Here is a 13,762-nt window from a genome sequence, read left to right as displayed (position 1 = left end):
AAGCAATTGTGGAAGCATGTTAAGCCCTTAGCCTCTTCTTTAACCTAACGTTTGTAATGAATTTCCAAGGACTGTTTTAATAATGTTTGGTAACATCAAAAGTATATTGTGGTAACCCATTTATCTCAGCTCACTGTGATTTGCTTAAACAGTGTCTTGCAAAAGTATTAATAGAACTTTTTGCCCTTTATCACATTATAACAACATATATCAATGTTTTTAACTGTATGACACAACTGCAATTTTACCAAGATATGGTAATCCACCTAAACTAAGTGGGCAGAAAAGGGGAGCACAAATCACAGACCACAAGTCAAGAGGCCTTTGGTTACTCTGGAGGAGCTGCAGCGTTGGAGAGCCATTTGACGCAGGTCTCTGCTTGTCTTTCTTGAACAATCCCCTTTCCAAAAAGCTCGGCTGGGTAATCATCAGAAACACATTTGGTTAATTACAGGAAATGCGTTTCTAATGAATATCGACTGATGGGGGGGCTGAGTGCAAATCATGTATCCGTTCCCTTCTACTTTCCAAGTATGCACCCCTTTGATAGACCAAAAAAAAATAATAAAAAATACGCTGAGGTTTATGGTTTGAATGAGCTAAAATAAGAATTACATCGATGAGTATGAATCATTTTTGCAAGGTTACTGTGCATTAGAAATTGACTACAGTAACTAAAAACTCCTGTGGGATTTTGGAAGAGGTTTTAGCAAGTTTTTACTGATGCTTTTTCTTTTGACATTTTTGACATTCCTTATCGCAATCATAGGACTAACACCAAAACATGTGATACGAGACATGATTGGAGAGCTTTGATATTTATCTTCCTTGGTCAAGAACTCTCTTTCATCAGGGCTTTTCAAGTCAAACCGAGAAGATAAAGCTTTCATTCCTATAGATCCTCCTATTGTCTGTAAGTGCTGTACATGCTTGCCTCCTGACCCCAACGATCCTTCTGACCCTGCTAGTCTTCAGGATGAGCAACTCAGCTGACACATGACATTCTGTTTTATACTAACGATTTGGATCAGCATCTTCGGCTACCTGATAACCCCAAGTAGGGTCAGAAATGCTGACAGTGAGTGTCTTTCACATTCCAGCGGTAGGAATGCTCAGTACCTCTGACCTTGTCTGCTGGAGGTCTTGTGTCATCGTCATGCATCATATCCTGGTGACAGAAAAAAAAAAAAAACAGCTCTTCTTTTGGAGTGAAAAATACAGGAAGCTTCTGGCCATTAAAGCAAGGCAGCGTACCACGCTTTTAGATGAGCCTTCAGTTGTAGTCCTTTCTCCGGACACTTATCTGAGGCTGTATCATCTTTACTGTCAGGAGAAAAAAAATAGCTGTTTGTAAATGCGTTCACTGAAATGCATTAAAAAAAAAACTTGATTGCAATGCAATCTTCAATAGACCTTTGACTGGGATGTGTCCAAAGCTTGGGCGAGTAAATCCTCTACATTCCTGTAGTCCTAAATATAAGAAGAAAAGGAGTAGCTTATAAAAAAATAAATATGACACATGATTCCTTTCAGTCACTTACTCATACTGGGATGTGACAGCATGGCGTTTGATAAATCCATCTTAGCCAACTCATGCACGACATGCTTGTGTAAGCCATATTCAGTTTGGGAAGTGACTGAGTAAGCTCAACTCATCGGGTGATTTTTACCAATGCTGCTGTCACACAGTTTCCTGTCTTGCCATGTATGCTGGCGTACTCAACGATGTGTTTCACATGGGGCTGAATGTGTGCAAATGAGGGAAAATTTGAAGAAGATAATTTTCCGTCACATCTTTGATGTATGTGTGCTGCTTTTTCATGCAACTCCCTTTGAATAGTTCATGTGTATGGGCATCAAGGGTGTGGTGAAATCTATGGTCTGTGGCGTGCATTACGTCTGCCAGGATGTGATTTAATGCTCTGTGAGAGGCCCCAAATGGTCAAATCAATAAGAAAGCAAGTCAAACTGGCAGTTTCACTTTCAAGCGTCTTGCATGTTGAGGTGAGTAAAGCATCTGCATAGCAAAGCATGATATTGAATAATCTTATCATTGTGTCATTGCTGCTATAGCCGAATCTCAGTTGCACCAGTTCTATAGCAGTGATGCACATGTTGTACACACGTTTTGCGAAAACTAATTGTGTGAGATAGTGTTGAGGTGGTTTTATATATATATATATATATATATATATATATATATATATATATATATATATATATATATATATATATATATATATATATATATATATATATATAAATATATCGCCCGGTGAACGCTGGAGATAGGCACCAGCAACCCCCGCCACCCCATGGGGGATTAAGCGGGTTAAAAATAAAAAATAAAAACTCTTATATAATGGCCTCTTCATTTTCTATACATATTTATATATCGCTAAGATGGGTCTTTCTACACCTTTTGAGTAAAATCCAATAGTGTGGCAGAGCATCACAGGCCAGGCGGTGATCACTGAGGATAAGCGCATAAGCAATTGTAAATGCCATGTTTAGATTTTTTTTTTCTCTCTGTTTCACATTGTTTTTATCCTATGCGGTGTAACTTAACACAAGCCAGTGCATAGTTGTAAAGTGGAAGAAAAATTATGTATGATGGAAATGTGCTTAAAACTAAAAAATTGAAGAGTTTGGCACGCAATTTTGGTCAGCTACTCTAACTTAATGTCTTTTGCAGGAGTTCTTAGGGTAGGTCTTTAAGAGAATAAAATTAGTTAATTCTTCTTCACAAAGGGTTATGTGCATGATAGTTTTCCTCTACGCATAGCATTTAGGAAGGTTTTGGTCTCACTTGGTGAACGCACCTTATTCCACATATTTGCTGTGTCCCCTACATGGCTTAAATTAATCTGCAGACTTTTTATGTTTTTCCTTCATAAATGGCAGATTAATTAGTGACAGAATATTAGAAAATACAGCTAAAAGTTGTTCTGTCAACTGATTTTTTTCCTTGAACTGTGGATCTCTGCACCTCCACTGATTAACATTCTTCTTACCAGGTCTGTCCGCCGGTTAGACAGCTATGATTTGGTAGGTTAGATTTTCCAACAATGGACTGACTAATGCCATGTGTGACATTCAAAGCTTGTGATATATATTTTTCATAACCTAACCAAGCTTCAGGCTTCTCTACAGTTTTATATCTGGGGTACCAGAGTAAAAGGTCATTACAAATGCACACCACCCTTTTTATATTTTCAATTTTTAAAAAAAACTATTAAGCCATGTAGATTTCTGCAAAATTTTGTTGTGATCTATCACATAATATGAAACATTAAGAGTTGTGGTTTAAATGTGACAAAATCAGAAAAAGTTCAACAAGTATGAATAGCTTTGCATAGTACTGTACCAAAACTACTAAATCACAAGACTAGTCAACAGGACAGCGCTGTACAAGCTTTCATATCAAAAGGTAGACCAGTCTCCAAAAAAAAAACACAATTTAACTAGTTATGACAAAGTAAATTGGATAGATGGATTTAGTTAAGATGCATCTTAACCAAAAAAAAAGAAAAAAAAGAAGCAAAGTAGGGTGTTTGTTTAACCGCATAAAACTTTATGATAGTAGTATGTCATAACTTCTAATTCAGGCGCGACTAAGAATTATCTAATGATATTTGCAAATTCCCTCAAATTTCAATAGCTCACATACTTCAGACTCAGGCATGGTTTGTTAATCCTGTAATGCTTCGATTTCAAAAAAAAAAAAAGGAAACCTTTTTTTTCAAATCGACTGACGCTTAGGAGGAAGAAGTGTGAAAAGCACATCAATGTTGTTCCTTCTTTTCTCACTTTCTGACTATCTGAACAACATCTTCTCTTTCAAAAATAAACATTTAATTCTCATGGTAAAAAAAAAAAATCTCTTCACGATATGGAGCTCTGGTCAGAGATACATTCTTCATCAGCATGTTCATTTGGAATTTACAATGATCAATTTTACCCTGTTTCAAGCACCAACAACTTCAATGATTTTTGAAAGCAACAATTAGCAGCCCAAGTTTTAACTTTTTGTGGAATTTGCTGCTAACAAATGTATAAATGTCCTAGAGGAAGTCCCAGCGAAACTGCATACTTTAAGGAGCCATTAACAAAAGTCGTGGATATTTACGGCTAGTTATTTGACCAGTCCTCCTAGCATAATTAAGTAGTATTTATTTGAATAGGCTGGATTACTAGCAAAAAGCTGGCAACCAAACATTTTAACATATTCACTTGTACGTTCGGCATCCTTGAGCTTGAACCCCAAAATCACAGCTAAAACGTAAAAATAGCGGATTAGCAAAATTGGTTAGCTGGAAGTCTATGAATTTGTTTAGCAGCAAATAATGTGATATAATTGTAAAAAAAACAAAAAAAACAATAGAGAACACTGGACAGCTTGAAAATTATAACCCAAAAAGAACATAAATATATCTACGCAGCACCTGGAGAGACTGCCTTCAAGTTCTCTGCACTCTTAGAGACTTCAAGTACACAACATGTATTTATGGGATATAAAAGTGGATTTTGCATGATATGTCCCCTTTAGGGATAAAGTCAGAATCTATGTGTATTTGGGAACAGTATGTTATGATTCTGGCCCGTCTGCCTGCTCTGCTCTCCCTGTGAGCAATCAAGCCCTGCTGCTGCCTGCTGCATTGCAGTACAATCAGCAGCATGCCTCTCAGCTGTTCTCAAGCTGCCCCGTCTGCCAGCCTGTGGCAGGCAGACGGGGCCAGATAATTGCCAGCCAACAAGCAAGTAGTATCCAGCATTTCACGTTACCTGACCAAGTTCTTGACCACGTCTTTGTTTCACGGATTTAGGTTAGTGGCTTTTGTTGGTTTCATGTATTTCTTTATTGGACTCCTTCAAGCCACTAACCTACGTCTCCATTCATAGTTATCCCTAACCCTCGGCGGATGCTCTCCTGAAGTCCTGAGTTCAGAATAAACAGTTTAAATTCTACTTCTGTGTTTCTGGCTGAAAATGGTTCACATACATCTTCCAATTTATTATATGCCTGAGTCCTGGATGTTCTTTTATTGTTCTTGAACATCTTAACCAATGTTTTTCAATCTGGGGGTGGCAGTTGTGGTCAGATGTTTTAAACTTGATAATGTTAAAGCAGCACTGTGTAACTTCCAGGTTTAGTGTGCCCCTGAAGGCTATTGGCAACATTGCACTGTTGCATAATTAAACAGTCTCCCTCCATGTTTTGGAATCTAATAGCAGACCACTTTGGACAAGCAGATTGAGAAGTCATCAAGTTACTTGTAAAGACAAGGCCACATTCACCCCCTCTAATGTTTCCCTTTGAAACAGGGAGAGGACGATGCAGAGCCCGAGGGAGAGGGGGCTCCAGGAGCCGTAGGAGAGAAAGACGGAGCAGACCACGAGCTCAATCATCTGATTATTAAAGACTGTAGGAATTTCAACAAAGAAGAGCTGACATGCAGGTTTGTGAACTATATGTACTATATTTTGTAATAATAACCGGGTCCATGACAAACTTTGACTCGAGGGTGAGAAAAATAGAAGCTCGTAAGGTTAGCTGTCATGTTTAAGGGGAGCTCAGATTGCTGCAAAGCTGTGCTCTAGATCACATGACCTATTGAGCGACAGATCTGATCCTCTCAAGGATAGGCAAGTTTTCAGTAGTGCCGCCTGCACTGAGCATCGATGCACGCCAAGTGCTGTTTGACCTGAAAAACCACTTGTTATATCTCAAATAAAACTAATAATTGGGTCAAAACTTCCATGGTACTGCGTTAAGGTGTCGTAATAGGCAGGCAAAAAGACCCAAACCTCAACACATATGTAAATATACTGTTTAAAACCCCGATCCACTGCAGAAAACCAACAAATTTAAATGAACAAATCTATCCAGAATATGGTACTATGAAAGAGTACTTCATCATACAATTGACTTATCTTTCCCTTATTTCCCCACCTTTCTTCCTGTCAGGCTAATGAAACTCTTAACAAAAACAGATCAAGACAGTATTACAGAAGAAGTCAAGGTGCAATCTGCTTGGGGAATTTGAACTAGAAACTTGTACAGGGGTACCGAAGTAGAGCTACTATACTGCAACTGTTAGATGCAGCCTTTCTCCTCATCAGAAGTCATTCAGCTCAGCCTGGTAATGAGCCAATTGTGTGATTCAGATGTTTTCGAGAATGGTTGCAAGACGGGAGCTCTTGAGGACTGGACCTGGACACCCCTGTAATAGAGGGTGTGTATGTATAAATCTGAGCCTATATGTATAATTCCAAACCTTTGGAAATACAATAAAATCAAAAACCCACCCAGTGTCACAATCCTTCAAATTCTTTTGTTGAGTTTTGTAAATGTTGAGTGTTTCATTAATGCTTCCTTTTGTTGAGTTGTAGTTCCCAGAGTTTCCAGGAGTCTACTATGACCAGTTATTTTCCCTTCTGTCCCCCTTGTAGTGCATTCAAGCCGTTTTCCCTCAAGAGTACCCTACTGCAGTTGCAGGGTACCGCTATTTTTACAATCAATGTCAAAAGTACACGCCGGAAATCAAATGAAGTTGCCCCCAACCACCAGAAGTCTGTTCTGACCAGAAATCTGTCCAGACAGAAAGTCGTGTAAAAATTCACTGACCTTCAGTTTAGGTTTCTCACCTACCGATTTTAGGGGTAGCTTTCAGGGATGGTATACAAAAGGCAGGTATTAAATTAGGTATATGTTTTAAATCCACTGACTTTAGGTTTCCATACCTTTCTCTCAGGCTCCGACATTTTCGACAAAGATGAAGACATGCCCAAAACATCCAGTGTGAACGTCCGGCATTGCTTATGTATGCTCCCTAGGTTTCTAAATCATTGTCAAAGCCTCTGGTAATCTGTTTCCATCGTCTATGTCTCAACGGTCTGCTCCATGCCCTTTTGCTTCCGTACCTCCTTCTGTTCACAGTAAGTCATTTTTTCCTTAATAAATATTCTTCATTATTATTCTTCCTGTGTCCTGCCTTTGTTGGGGTTTAAACTCAACAACACAACATGACACGCAGATCTTGTTTTCTTTCATATAGCTGTAAGTTGTTTGTTGTACAATTGTTCCATCTTGACCTCAGGAACGACTAAAATGTCTCAATAAAAGCCCCAGGCTCAGGATGTGTACACAAGAACTTGTTTGGATCTGTATGCAAGAATGCTGAAGGTCTGAAAAGTATTGGGGCCTTTTTTAAGTGAGTAAGTCTAGACTATGGGGGAATTATAGGTCTGTTTTGCATGACACACAGACTGAGATTGGTAATACCACAAAAAGCAGCTGCTGTGTAGCAGGTTAAGATGTGTAATTCCAGAGGCTTCAGATGAAAGAAAAAAGGTTGGAAAGGAGGGAAGAGGATTTGTGTGTGGTATAGGCTAAGACATTAAGTATGTCAATTAAATACTTCCCCTCTTCTCCTGACTTTCCTGATTTATCCTTTGACTGTCTCATTCACAAACCATTCTTATTTCCATACTACACATCTAAACCCAACTTCAGAGTTAAATGTTGACTATTTTAAAACAGACTAATTTCACTGTCAAGGAATTCTTCAATCTGTTAGGTACTCATACACAAGAATTTTTAAATAAAATTACTTTTGTACTGAATGTATTGAATGTGTAATATTATAAATAATCACTTTCAAATCTTAAGCAATCATTCAGTTTTCTTATATTTCTTAGCGGTAACATTTATTATCCAATTAGCAACAATGTCCATGTCATCCAGAGATGAGAAAATCCAGATAATGTATTACAGTGTAAAGTATACATTTTGTATCAATTACACTACCTATCACTTACAACCATAAGTAGCAAACTGGGATAAACACGAACAAATTAAAAGTTCATAAATACTTCTCATAGGAAGTAAAGTCTCCAGGTCTAAAGTAATAAAGGAATATTCACATTTTTGTTTTTACCCGACTAGTCAAGCTCTAAAGGTTATCCAGATTTCATCAGATTCTCGTGAAACACTGTGTCAACAGATCAAGACTTAAGCTGATTACTACCTGATCTAAAGGAAAGGAGGAAAAGGTGTTCAGCCAGTCTTTCAGGACAACTGTTCACCTCCACTGTCACTGTAGGGAATACCGGGGGATTTCACAGTCTCGTATCTGATCAAACATGTCACACGTCTCACGCAGGCACCCGTTGGTGTCCAGACCACTCTGAGTCATTGTGATCAGCCACAAAGGGAAACGTGTGTCTGGAAAAACTCTTCCTGGGAAGGTTGTGGGAAACGAGCAGGCGATTTTCCTTAAAAAAAACAAAGCAAATGATTTTCCTAAGGCAGTTTGAACAGGTCCAGGTGATCAATCTGAGTCTTGGAGTCTTTTGATTGGCTCAAAGCTTCACTCTCGACTGGCATGCGGTTAGGTTTCCTGTGAGAAAAAATACCGCTTCCCAACCATATTACAGATGTCAAACCAATAATTAACGTATACAATACAGCAGATAATGTTATGGGGAAGAAAGGGGGAGGGTTTTATTAAAACACACGCTCGTTCTATGTAAAGATAACCAGACATTCTGGTTTACACTGGAATGGTGGAGATGACATTATGTGCATAGCCTGGGAGGAAGTTGTTTAAAATGTCACGTCTTGACAACACAATACCAATTGTAGAAGCAAAGGTCAAAATAAAACCTACGGTGATGTTTAAAAAAAAAACTGTCAGAAACTATCAGAATTTTCCCGTTTAGGTTTAAATTTACTGACGCAACAGTTCAAATAAGGGCAGCTGTGAATCAAAGATATATGATTGGGGAAGTCGACAAACGAGTTCCTGCAGAGTCACGCTGCTCTTTTAAACTTATAGCAGATTTAGTTTGAGTTTCCATCAGGTTTTTTCAAAAATCTATAACTTGCTAAATCATCCAGCCGCAAAAAGGGTCGTGCTCCCAAATTGAATATTCTTTTACAAAAAAACTCTAACAGCAGTCATCTGCTGTGTGGCCAGAGTGCTTTTTTTGCAAAGCAGATGCACAGTGTGTTGCAGAGAAGCCCTCCACACCGAGCTGACCTCGAGCCAGCAAGGCATTCACTCCATGTTTTCCATCTCCCAGTCCTCACTCCTCGGGGGACAACAACTGGCAGGACGCCCCGTGTTTTTGTCTCAGACACGCTATGCCTGTCTGCGGCTCGCGGCTCCGCTCGCTACAGCGCCGTGGCTCCAGCCAATCGCAGAGCGGCCCAGGTCGCCACGAGGGCCAGACAGGGTGGTGCCCTCCCTGAACAGCCGGAGTGGAAGAGGAGCTCACGTGAAACCTGTTTATTTGTTAGAGGAGAAACAGACAGGGTGGAAAAAAAAAAAAAAAAAAAAAAAAAGAAGAAGGAAAAATGAGACGGGCAGCGGGCCTGCAGAAAGAAGTTGAGAAAAGTTTCATTTGTCGGGAAAATAGGAATAAACAGAGGGGGAGTGAAGGGAGGAGGAGGGAGACGGCACACATGCTGGAATCTGCATTGATGCTATAGATATTTCCACACATCAGCTGTTAGTCATTTCTTTGGCACATAATGTGCACCCATCACTCCGTGTGACATATTACTTCACCCGACCGGGGACCAAATAGGATTATGTGGTTGGTTGTTCTCTTTGAAATGGGAAAATATGGGGCTTAATAAGCATTCCAAGGTAAAGGGACAAAGCGCTAGAGGAAAGGAGGCGCTGGTGTAAACAAGAGAAATGGAAACAGAAGAGAAGCAGTACTTAAATACCCTTACTGTGATCAGGTACAGTTGGTAATGGTTTTAAATGTTAGATAAATGGAAAACAGAGTGAGTTTAGGTAGTAAAGGCCTTAATGTGTTTGATTCGAGGTGTCAAAACCGACTTATTATGGAAGAAGGTAAATATCTCAATTGAATTTCTCATTCTTTTCCAATTTTTCAGTCTGTTTTTTCGTATCTAGTCATTTTGTGTAGTCTTTAAGAGGTTTAGCTGCCGCGCTCTGCTTTAGGCATCTGTTTTATTTCAATTTTCTGAATTGAAAATATTTCATAATCTCAAGAAGATGAAGCTAATAATAAACGTTTAACAAAGACCAGATTAGAAAATAGCTGGTGCAATCAAGTAAATGCCTCCCGAGACACAAAACAGATTTTTATTAAAAAAAAAAAGAAAGAAAAGAAAAGAAAGAAATTCAAGCAGCACATTGTTATAAATTAGATGCAGAGCACATGTGTGGGATAAATCATACCTGTCCAAGTCTTGGTCAACGTCCAGAACAACCATAAGCCCCTTTTTTACTGGTTCTTGCCTTCAGCATTTCAATCTGCTGTGGTCCATATTTGTCTATGTCCAACGGAAGAGGATAAGATGTGATCACGCATAAAAATTGGCCCAAACAAAGCAGGAATATAAATACTGTAAACACAGGAGAAATAATGAGGTTTCTTTTGATAGTGATTTCAACAGCTGAGTTTTTATTTTTTTTACGTTTGACTCATAAAACCAAACGGGGTATTTTAACAAGACCGTCAAAGTTTACAGGTTTCTTACATCAGCTTTATTGTACTGTAATTGGCAAAACTTCACTAAAACCCATAGATGCAACACGGACTTATAGAGGGGAAAAAAGAGGGATGTATGGTGTTCCATCTAAAGGTGGGTCTGATTGCTTTTCAGTGTTTCCCTGGTGATGTTCAGACCACATGCAGTTCATTATTACATGTGTGGAAATCCTGACGGGGACGAGCTGTTGCCAATGATTTCCACAGATTCATTTGGTCGAGAAAAGCCGGGTTCTGACACCATATCTCTTAAATTAGAACTTACTTCACACAGTGTAACAATTAGTCTACCAGTGTGACTTCAAACTCTTTTTTTTCTCCCCTGTTTCTGTTTACAGAGGCCATCACTGTGCTCTCACTGTGGTGCATCTTGCATGAACGGTGCTCTGGATGATTAGCGGTTACTTTGACTGAGAAATACAATTTCTACCTGCTTCTCCATACTGAGATCACTCTGTAAGACTCTAACCATGAAAACTCATAATTAGTCCCCGCACACTCAGTCTTAGAGCTCTAACTTTTCCCTCAGGAGTTGCGGGTGACATGAGTCAGTTTATACATCGCCCTTTGGTCTCTCACTAAAGCCATCATGACGCCAGACGAGCCAGACAGGGAAACGCCCAGATAGCTTCCATTCTTCTACCTGGTAATTAATCAGATTATTTTTTAAGATTTTAAGCAAAGCTTAATCAGCATCAAGCCCAAATTGGAAAAGAAATAGAGGGAAAAATTATTTATATTATTTATTAGTGTGCTCAATGCTGTTGTGCAGGAATCCATCACTAACATGGTGCATGTTCTGCTATTTCTATACTTTGAGGATTAGCAATCTTAAATTTCTATTATTAATAAAGCAGTAATAAATCAAACCCTGTTTTATTTTTACTTCAATGCATTGAAACTATTACTGTAGCTAAAAAAAAACGGTCTAAAGTGTGCTGAAAAGTCATGTGATTTAATGATGAAACAGGTTTATACTGATGCTTTTATTAGGAGAGAGAAGACAGCATAGCAAGGAGAGGATCGATGTTAGTCCTAACATAAAAGCGTAAGAAGAAAATTTAAAGGTGACAAGAATTTCTGTGTTTCATGACCAAAAAAATAAATAATTTTGTACCACTGATAACGCTGTCATAGATATGCCGGGCCCATTGGTGGCGCTGTGACATTGTAACAGAAAGATGCAAAAAAAAAACAATCGCATACAGTTTATGTGAAGTTCAGCAACACAGGACCACAGCATCTTTGTTGTTATTTTTGAGAGCGACGTGCATGTGCCTGACAAAGAGAGGCGAAACTGAAACGTCATCTTTCGCGAACAGATGCGGCTCACATGTACACATGGAAACTCGAAACCGGCATTTTTGAAATATGTCAACTCTGGGACCCGTTTTCAAAAATGCCTAAACAACAAAATACCTTTGCGGATACACCTAATCTGTTTTTTTCTGTGGACAGGGCTTTAGTTCTTTTACATCGTCCCAATATGAAGCTAGCATTGAGCCCAAAGTATTTGTTTGATCGTCACCATAACGACACAGTAAACAAACTCCGTCTGCACTTGTTACTCCAGCATTATTTCTATATGATTAATGAGAAAACACCAACAATGACAAAAGAGTTTCATCACTCATAACATTTTTGTCATTTTCTGCCCGTCTCTTTCTCTCTGACAGCTGTTCCAACCTAATGTGGCCCTGAATGGGATAAATGAATCCATTGTTGTCGTTATTGGTTTTATTTGTCTTGGTCATGGTTCTTGTAGACATATCTGCTGCAAGATTACTCTTCAAACCGGTCAGAATTTCTGAATCTGTTACAAGAGGTTAGGCGGACATTTTCAAAGCAAGTTGTAGTCAAACTGGTCTTATTGGACTTCCTTCTGCAAAGACAAGTCATGCAGGTGAGCTTGACTCGGCAGACGAGGGTGTTTTCTAAAACAAACAAAAGAAAATGTAGTTCACCAAATTGGTGCTTACTCCAAGAGCCTGTGATAGATACTAATAGTGGTTACTCACCAACTCATCATCTACTCAGACAATGTGGGCAACCAGCATTATGAAAGCTCTACAAAGGAATTACGTTAATTTAAAACATGTTTGATCTAGAGGCGTTGCGTGTTGCACAGAACCCTGTGGTTAAGACAGGGAAGATAAGGTTTTAATCAGACTGTTTCTGTAGAGGAAGGTCTTTAGGAAATGCAAGAATGTTAAAGGCTAAGAATCAGAAACTATTTTCTGAGAAAAATCACGAGTTTTAACTGCTTTTTAAAAATACCTAAAATGTCTCTGCAGCAGCCAATGAATCCAAGTAAATGTTTGACTTGATTGGATTGGTAGTAAATACAATGTGCAGCAAAAAACTGACATTATATATTATTCTGAAAACACTATATTTACCAGTGACAACTTTTTATACGGGACAAATGGGCAGTTTCTCAGGGTGGCATTAGAAAAAAAGGGGGGGCACAAGCACAATCAAAAACATAACTTAATGCATCTCTTTGTCTTTTTTTATTATCTGTGAACAAGTTTTGTATTGCTTTTGTGTCAATGCATTCAATGGGTAATGGGTAGCTATCTGTGTTTAGTAGGAACTTATTGCTTGCCGCTGAAATCTAGTTAAACGCTTTGTGTGAGACAGAGGAAAAATGCTGTGCTGTCTCACACAAAGCATATAAGCTGATGATTTCCCGCCTTTTGATTAGTCTTCATACTGATTGGCTGATTTCTCTCTGGATGTTACTGTGTCAGTGGTGCGTCTGAGCCAGTGACGTGCGGTGAGGTTCATAGCTGGTGAGGCACTGACGTCATCAGAATCAGATTTGCAAATAGATGCATAGATTGACAGCAGTTTACAGGTTATGTTTCACTTCTGCATCCTTACACATACAAACTGTAGCTCACAAAACACACATTTCCTTAAAAAACAAAACAAAATAAATGTTATTACTGTCTTACCTTTACTTATAAATGAAGTCCATGCGTCGCTCCTTCTGCACAAAAACATCCGTCACTTTGCGATAGAAGTCCTCCTTATCTTCCTTCAGTTTTAAAAGTCTCTCTGTCTCAATGGAGATCACTGCCAGGGAAGAAAGCCTTCCTTGATCCGTCCTGTTCCTGCTGTATGTTTTCAGTCTCTTCAGGGCTGAGAATGACCGCTCCACTCACGCTGTAGTAGCTGGCACCGTGAGCACGAGCTGGAGGAACTTTGTCGCCTCAGGAACAGT

At 39.0% G+C, this 13,762-nt stretch overlaps 1 long non-coding RNA gene across 1 annotated transcript; it reads right to left on the bottom strand.

Annotated features, from left to right (window-relative positions):
* Positions 1 to 7,714: 7,714 nt before the first annotated feature.
* LOC118566641 lies at positions 7,715 to 11,993 on the bottom strand. The gene is made up of 3 exons (XR_004933174.1): positions 11,953 to 11,993; positions 10,221 to 10,315; positions 7,715 to 9,289 (listed from the first exon to the last, which is right to left on the bottom strand). It is a non-coding gene; the product is annotated as an uncharacterized LOC118566641 (long non-coding RNA).
* Between the last annotated feature and the right edge of the window lie 1,769 nt (positions 11,994 to 13,762).

The sequence above is a fragment of the Fundulus heteroclitus genome, chromosome 17 (genome assembly GCF_011125445.2).
Source record: "Fundulus heteroclitus isolate FHET01 chromosome 17, MU-UCD_Fhet_4.1, whole genome shotgun sequence".
NCBI lineage: Eukaryota > Metazoa > Chordata > Actinopteri > Cyprinodontiformes > Fundulidae > Fundulus > Fundulus heteroclitus.
The sequence above is the reverse complement of the archived record's forward strand: the minus strand, read 5'-3'. Positions and strand labels throughout refer to the sequence as shown.